Raw genomic sequence first — 9,040 nt, forward strand, 5'->3', positions numbered from 1 at the left:
CTTAAGCTGCGAGATTTTCTCGCTGTGTTGAAGACCCATCGGTAGCATTGACCGGCTGTTTTCTGCTCTTTGGTAGGATTGTTGTCTCTTTTAACACAATCCCCGTTTCCATCCTCAATTTTATGACTAGCAATCTATGACAGAATACAAATTTTCACTCATATTCATATTTTCTTTTATATGATCATAATCTTCAGCTGCTATTTTTCTGAAGATATTGTCTAATTTTTTTTGTATATACTTCACTTCAGTTATAAACTACGAAATCTCCATTATTATATTTGATACAGCATTAACCCTTTTATTGAATTGTTTATATTAAGTATGTTTTCAGATATTTATAAGGAAAGGACCATGTAACACGTTTTGTTTTATAAGCACACTGAAATGTTAATATATTTAATAAACCAATTATTTCAAAAGCCTTACAAATGCATTGCTTGATTATTCGTATAGGTCTAGATATGCAGAAAAGAAGGCAAACTCAATTGTAGTTAAGCAAAATAACCACAATGATTATACTGGTCATCAGAATGTAGCTTTTTCACCTGAAGTCAATGGTAAAACTCAAACAGATTACTGTGAAATACGAACATCTAAACATAACGAACAATACCATGACATTTCTGATACCTTTAGACCCTTAATCAACACAGAAAAAGATGATGAATACAGTGAAATTGCGAATGTAGTAAATTCACCAAATAGTAATCCGAATGCATCTACAAACTATCAGCATCAATATATTACTTTGGATCCGAATGCGACTGGATTCGATCGGTCAAATTCACAAACCAATTTGAATAATGAAAGTAAAAATATTCATAATTCAAATGACAAAACCAGCCTCACAGGTGGTGATGATTATGCCATACTTGACCCTGATGACCTTAATGAATCGAAAAACAATACTCCGAATGTTCTATCATTGAGTGACAACTACGTTGTTTTAGATCCGAACGAAACCGGTTACAACAGACAAGAAAACACGGATAGAGTCTGTAACTATGAACTTTCAACTTCTATTAATCCGACAGAGACCTCTGAAGATCCATACGACATTTCTAAAGATGAAACTTACGATACGTCTAGTAACAGCCGCCATAAGGAAAAGGAAAATAACATCTATAGCCATACGGTTGACAACGTGTACGATACTGCAGGGAACCAACGAAAGAAAGAAGAAAGCGATGGCACATATGATCATTTCTTTGGACAGAAATCCGAAGACGATTACGACATTTCAAAACCAATATAAGAAAGACAAGATTAATTGAAGAAAATGAAATATGTAAATACTAACCAGAAATCCTTGTGCATTAATTTGCTAATTTTAAAGAGCTTTAAAAATTTTGTATGTTTTGGATAAAACAGTCTCCGGGACAAGTTTGCACTTCCGCTGAGTGCAAAAGTTGTCACCTTATATTTTGGAGTTAAGTCAAAATGAAGTTGATAACTTGGTTGGTATTGGTTCCCTGATATTTGTCCTAAAAAATTTTGGCTCTAGCACCACTGTTGAAAAAGTTATGCCCCTTTTTTCAACAATTTCCTCAGAGGAAAAGTTGTTTTCCTCAAGGGAAATCAAATTTCCCTAAAGGAAAAAGATTTTTCCTTAAGGGAAATTGTATTTTCCTCAAGGGAAAAAGATTTCCCTTAGGGAATTTGCTGCATTAATATTTCCTTTGAGGAAATTCTATTTCCTGTGAGGAAATTTGCGGCTTCAAATTTTCCTTTGAGGAAATTTTATTTCCTCTGAGGAAATTTGAGGCTTCAAATTTTCCTCTGAGGAAATTTGCAGCTTCAAATTTTCCTTGGAGGAAATACTTTTTCCTGTGAGGAAATTTTGTCAACTGCAATTTCCTTTGAGGAAATATTTAACAAACACTTTTCCTTGAGGGAAAATTCAATACCACAAATTTCCTCTAAGGAAAACATTGTTCTCCAAATTTCCTCTAAGGAAATTTCTGTACATCAACTTTCCCTGTAGGAAATGCTTTCCCCTATTTTTACTCATTGTAAATTTCTTCACTATACAAACAGTATGAACATAATGTTTACAAGACTTAATAAATGATACAAATGATATTTAAACTTTAATAAATTTTTGACTCAAAATTATCATGACATACAAAACCAATATAGTGAGTCTGACTGTTTAGGTCAAGGTATTGTACATACTTTATATGACTTTAACTTTGATTTTTAAAATATTTTTTGTAGCAAAGTATTCTGTTTTCTTTGTTATTGTTTCAATTGTATACATTAATAAGCAACCAATTTGAATGTCATACCATTTGTGGAGTTCTTAAGAATGCGTTCATATTTGCAAATTAAATAATAAAATAAACACTTTTCTTGTAAATTTTAATTTTCCTCTGTTTCAGCTGCTGTGTACAGTTATTCAATTCACTACGTAAAAGTTCATAACATAAATTATTCCATTCACTAAACAATTTCCTTCAATTCTTAGAGAAAACATTTTTGCAATTTGTTCTTCGAAGATCTTCTTCAGTATATTTGATATGAGGGAGCGATGTAAATGAGTGGATAAAGCTGGTGTTCCTTTCAACAACAAAATGCTATTTTTTTCTTCATTTCTCCCTTCTTTTGACGAATATATATAATATGATGTTGCATTTATACAATTGTGTTTTTCTGCATCTATGATAGAACTCCATTTTGTTTATAGCCATTATCATGTGATTATGATGAAATTTCCTATTTCTTTTTTGCAGGAAAGCACACATTTCATTTCACATTAATCCAATTAGCGCACCATGTAGATAGATATCAACTTTCAGTTTCCTCTTCAGTATTGACCTATTGATCATGAAAACCAAGATGTCTGATCACCTATAAATACACAAAATAAACAAATAAAATGTTATAAATGGAGAGAGAAACAGCAATAAAAAAGCTTATTTTGTCATGTTTATGAACATTTTAAGAATATTTCCTTTCTTACTTGCATGACTTGTGAGTTCTCTTAATTCCGTGCTTTTTGTCTATGGGTTTTTATATTACCCCGGTAGTTGATTTTGTGCATTTTATCAATCTTTCGAGTTGAGGCAATTGCAACGGTTATTTTTACAGTTTGTTCTTTATATGTTGAGCTGTTTAACCACTGTCCAAGGTTAAGGAAGGGTTGAGTGCTCACAAACCTGATTTTTTTATTACATGTATTAGTTTTTATTGATTTTTAACTAACTGTCAGTAGCTGTGAGTACTAACAGATCTTTGTGTCTTTTCGATTAAGAGAAAGGTATACATTTCCTGCTTAGTTCGGACTGTTTATTTTTTTTGCAGGAAATCTACCGGTATGTCATTTGTTGTCTGGTGAAGAGTTGTCTTATTGGCAATCATGCCACATCTTCTTATTTTAATATAACCTTGCCATATTCTGATTGTGCCTGTTCCAAGTTCGGAGCCTGTAGTTTATTCTGACACTCAAATTTAGTGGTTGTAGTTGTTTCATATCTGTCATATTTATTTTTTTTTAATTTGTTTTGTTATAAACTAGGCAATTAGTTCTACAGTTGGGATTATTTCAATTTTTCGTCTGAGGGCCTTTTATAGCTGACTACTTTGACAATAGGGTATGGACTTTCTCATTATTGAAGGCCGTCACTGGCCTATAATTGCTATCTTAGAGCAATGATCAATAGTTTTCATATTTAATATGCCACATCTTTTTATTTTTATAATAATCATGATAATCATCTTTCAAGGGCAATAACTTTTATAAAAGTGGCCTTATGAGTCTTATCGAGCATCACTGATGAGTGTTTTGTAGACGAAACGCGAGTCTGGCGTAAATACAAAATTTAATCCTGGTATCTATGATGAGTTAACTTACCATTTAGGTTTTGTTGACTTCTGCAAATTTTAAATTACCTATCATTTCTGCTGTTTATAATTTCTCTGCATCTTCTATAGTTCTTGTCCTACACATAAAAAGAGTAAAAATTATTATTTAATGACATCTTGCATCAATAATTATTTTGCTGTTTAATGTATATATCAATACGTGTTTAATAAAAAGCTGTACCATGAGTGCTTGATAAGCTTGTTGCCCTTTTAGCTTGGGTTTATGCTTTAAATGAATTTTAATGATCAACTACATTATAGAAAAACTCTGAGCACTGCGCAACTAAGACCCCCCACCCACCTACAAAAAACAAAACTACAGGCTCTAAAGAGCCTGTGTCGCTCACCTGACTCTATTTGGGTTTTTGAAATCATATAAAAAAGATAAAAATCATAACAGATACTTTAATAATGATTGAGGCCATATTTGGTTTAATATTGTCCTACTCCGCTGGCGGCCGTCTTGGATGATGCATCAGCTACAGAGTAACAACACTTGGTCAACACCTCATAAGGAACATTCATGCTATGTTTGGTTTCATTCCATTCAGTGGTTCTCTAAAAGAAGACATTTGTATGTATTTCCTATAGGGTCCTATCTTAAACGAAGTCCCCCGCTGCTGGCCATCTTGGATGATAGATCGGCAACAAAGTAACAACTCTTGGTCAGCACCTCATAAGGAATTCAGTGGTTCTCTAGAAGTTCAAAATGTAAAAAGTTAACAACGGCAACGGACGACGACGGACGCCAAGTGATGAGAAAAGCTCACTTGGCCTTTCGAGCCAGATGAGCTAAAAAAGGACATGCACACAGAGTGGTATTCATTGAAACAAAACATGAAAATAATTTGGCTCCATTTAAAGGGATATTGCAAGTGTATATACATTTTGTAAGTTTAAGGCCGTGATTTTTGAACAAATACAATTCTAAAACCTTCCAAAGTGTGAAAATGGACAATTTTAAACAATTTTCCAACAACTAAAATTCCATAACTCTGCATCTTATATAAAAATAAATAGGGGATGATACTCCGGCTTGCATATCATATAAAGTTATAAAGGAAGATAACTGAAGAACGGTAAAATTTATACTACTAAAATTATAACTTGATCTGATTTTGTGGTAAAAAGTATTGCTTTAAAGTTTAATAAAATTTGGTTGAGGCAAACTTAATTTAGAGGACGGAAACGTAAAATTCATCATTTTTTCCATCTGTAAAGGACATAACTCTAGAACAGACTGAGTCAGTAAAAGTGACACCACCAAAATTCAAACTGTTTTTTGTGGTAATAAGCATTGTGTGCAAGTTTCATAACATTTGGTTGAGGCAAACTAAAGTTAAAGATAGAGAGCCGGAAACCAAAAATTCAGCAATTTTTCCATTTGTAAAGGGGCATAACTCTAGAACGGTAACACTGACACCACCAAAATTCACACTTGATCTGAGTATTGTGGTAATAAGCTTTTGTAAAAGTTTTATAACATTTGGTTGAGGCAAACTAAATTAGAGAACAAAAACCAATGACTTTGGGACAGACGGACAGACGGTCAAGGGTTGACCCACTATCACATGACTATGGGTCATAAAAATGTAAATGGAGTTTATGTTAATATTTAAAATCAATTCACCAAAGTTTCATTAAAATTGGTGAAAGCATTCTTGAGACTATCCAAAGTCTCAATATACAATAAAAACTTAAATCAGAATTTTTTTTTTAAATTGAAAGGGAAATTATCATGATTATGTTAATTGGCAATATTAATAAATACATGCAACAATTTCTGAAATTTACAGTATATAGGCTTTTAACCCCACCATATTTTTGCACCTGTCCCAAGTCAGGAGCCTATATGTGGCATTTGTCAGTTTTGTATGATTTTTAATTTTAGTTTCTTTTATATATTTCGGAGTTTAGTATGACGTCCATTATCACTTAACTAGTATACATTTTTGTTAAGGAGCCAGCTGAAGCACGCCTCAGGCTGTGGGATTTTCTCGCTGCATTGAAGTCACATTGGTGACCGACTCATCTGCTCTTTGGGCAGGTTGTTGTCTCTCTGACACATTCCCCATTTCTATTTTCAATTCTATTTTAAATTCAATTATAAATGTAAGGCTTCTTGTTGATTTGTTTTACATTTGTCATTTCGAGGCCTTTTATTATATTTACAGCTTTCTATATGCATAGGTGCTTGAGGACAGGATCCTGTTTTGAGCCCCCCCCCCCCCCATAGTCCCTCCCCCTTATTATCATAAATCTTAGATTTTTCAATATATATCACTTATTTGTACCATATACATACTAATATACCATATTTTTACTCTTAATATGCATGTTTACTATCAACGTGAATCTCGACTCCTGTCCTCAAGCACCTATGTCTATATGGTGTGAATTTTGCTCATTGTTGATGGTCGTACGGTTATCTATAGCTCAGCGAAGCAACATCACAACTGTTTCCAAGTTTGTGAAGTCAGAGGACTATATTCATCTTTCCGACTTTCAGATCATTTGTTGATTTTTCATGAATATGTGCCATTCCAATATGAAATGCTAAATCATGTATACATTAAAAAAAAACTTTAAACTAGGATACTCATTTGGGGAACTAATGATTTGTTGGTTTTTCCCTAGTCCAAATAATTATGACGTCTGGCAAGGCTATTTTTTTTTCTGGGACGGCTAAATAGCCTTGCAAGACGTCATAATTATTTGGACTAGGTTTTCCCCACCATCGACATCGTCCTGTGGACGAAACGAGTTTGGCGCATTAACAAAAAGATCATGTCTGTAGTGACAAGTTAGTGTGTGTGCTTACCAATATTTGAATTTTATGAGCCTTCTTTTTGAATATTTTTTTTCATTTTTTGGTGCAATACTGACGTCGAGTGCTGTTGTTGTTGTGCTGTTTATTTTTTACAAAAGCGATCAAGTAATGCAGGGGAAGGAAACTTACTTAAAAGACCAAAATGAGTCGCAACTAATGGTACATAAATATTTTACTATGCAGTCAGTATCCTGATATACATGTATATACTCTTAGACTCATTTCACAGAAAAATCGTACAAGTGAAAATACTCGTTAGTCATGAACATTTTAGATCACTTAAAATTTAGATTTTATAACTTAGATTACGAAAGATGATAATTTGTCAAATAAGCCCTTGTAACCAGGTGCTGCATTTTTTAGCACGTGTCAAAAAACAGTTAAAAGTGCCGGGATCTGACAGAGCTTTCAAGAGCTATTTCTGTTACTGTGAGTTTATTATATATTTATCACAAAAAGCTAATGCTAATTTCTTTTCATTTAATATGGGTCTATATGAAGCTCCCACCCCTCCTCCAGCTTATCTGATTAATTTACGATCACTCTGAGTAAAGAAAGTAAGTCACAATTGCTTATATAAGGTATTTTAAATTCTGGTTGATAGTTGTCTCATCACCAATCATACTACATCTCCTTATTTTTTTTTACAATAAAGCTATATTTAGATGCGGTATAGTGATGAATGTGTAAACATGCAGCATGCTTGTAAATAATTGTTAAAATACAGCACAAAAGATGCATAATATATCAAACTCGAGTCAACGCCATGTCAAAAACTAAAAAAACAACAACAAAAAAAAGGCCAAATGACAAATAGTCTATAAAAACAACTATAGCATACCAAAATATATAATTTGTAAAGACTTGCATGCAACTAGGCCTATACAGTAGCTCTATGTTCTTATAGATCTCATAACATTACGATTAAAAGTCAGATTATGTGTGTGTAAGTTTATTAGAAAATTCAACGAGACACGTCCTAATCAGGTAAAATCCAAAATAACAATTTACAAATTCAGATCTACTGCCTGTTGTATATTGCTTACATGATTGTATATTGCCAAACGAATAAATATGTCTGGTACGGGATGGCGGCTTCGAAGCGGAGACAAAAAGACCCAGATAAATGAAAGTGTAGAATTTTTGTTGTGGAGAATTTTTTTTTAAAGAACTAGATTCATATCTCAGAATTTGAATATAGCATCTCGTTTTCTTTAGATAAATTGTTAGCTATTACTGACTATAATAATTACCCCCTTATAAGTATTCGCAAAACATGAAGTTAATGATCAATGAATATGAAAACATTTTATAAAGTATAAATATTGGTAAACGGACAGCAAGTCATAGGACTATTATAGTTCGAATAAATTAGTTTACAATAACTGTTGAAAAGTTATGAGAGAAAAATCTGGATGAATTTATTTTTATTAGAATGATTTATTTTACAGTAAAGGCTTCATATTTTTAATCAGTTATTTTAAAAGAAAGGTGACATGTTTAACACCATGGAGACAGTAAATTAACAAACTACTATGATGGATTTTTTCTTTACAATCATTGATCATTATTAATATTTGAGAATAAATTTTGTTTACAATTCGTTTTCATAAATAATGGTTCAAGAAAAAAACTTTTTGAAAATTAGTCTGATAGTTTCCAAAGAAAAAAATATCTTAAAAACTGAACTGTGAGTTTTCAATCGTTACGTTTTGTTATACTTTTTTAGTGTTAATCTCAGGAAAGACAAATTTGGTGATAAAAATCGATTTGTTGGTCTTTAAAAAAAAAACATACGTCATAATGTAATCTTCATCTGGAGATATTCATTCCCTACTGTAAAATATTGAGTTTTTGGTTGATTAATGTCGGGTGTGTCTGACGTACCGAATAATATATGATAGGTACATGTAGGTCTTGTAATTGAGACCGCCCGTGATACGGTCGGAAAATTTCGACTGCCAACGAAAAAGGATGGACAGAAAATTGGCCTAATACCAGGCTACTTATAGTCCACTTGAAGAGTTGCTGCAAGGATTCAGCGTCCCCATTCGGACGTGTCTGAGCACAACCCAATGGACGTTCCACTATCATTACTGCTAAGGATTTATTGCCGGTCAGAAGAAGACCTGTAACGACGCTATTTCTATAGTTACTCTAGTTCGCTAACGAATTCGCTTCTTATTCCATTGAATATAAAGGAAAGAGTTATCTAATATATATGTATATATATATATATATATATATATACACGTCTAAATTGAAAACAACGTTCAAACCTATGATTGCGTTGGATAAAAACCGCAATTTTTTTACGTGTGCATGTAAAACAAATTTCTTGGT

General features: G+C 32.6%; 1 long non-coding RNA gene across 1 annotated transcript; it reads right to left on the reverse strand.

The window, feature by feature from the left end:
- Window positions 1-2,076: 2,076 nt before the first annotated feature.
- On the reverse strand, window positions 2,077-6,734 carry LOC127707524 (uncharacterized). Its single transcript, XR_007984946.1, has 3 exons — window positions 6,689-6,734; window positions 3,857-3,944; window positions 2,077-2,853 (listed from the first exon to the last, which is right to left on the reverse strand). It is a non-coding gene; the product is annotated as an uncharacterized LOC127707524 (long non-coding RNA).
- Window positions 6,735-9,040: the final 2,306 nt, after the last annotated feature.

This window comes from Mytilus californianus, unplaced genomic scaffold, assembly GCF_021869535.1.
Source record: "Mytilus californianus isolate M0D057914Y unplaced genomic scaffold, xbMytCali1.0.p SCAF_7, whole genome shotgun sequence".
Classification (NCBI taxonomy): Eukaryota; Metazoa; Mollusca; class Bivalvia; order Mytilida; family Mytilidae; genus Mytilus; species Mytilus californianus.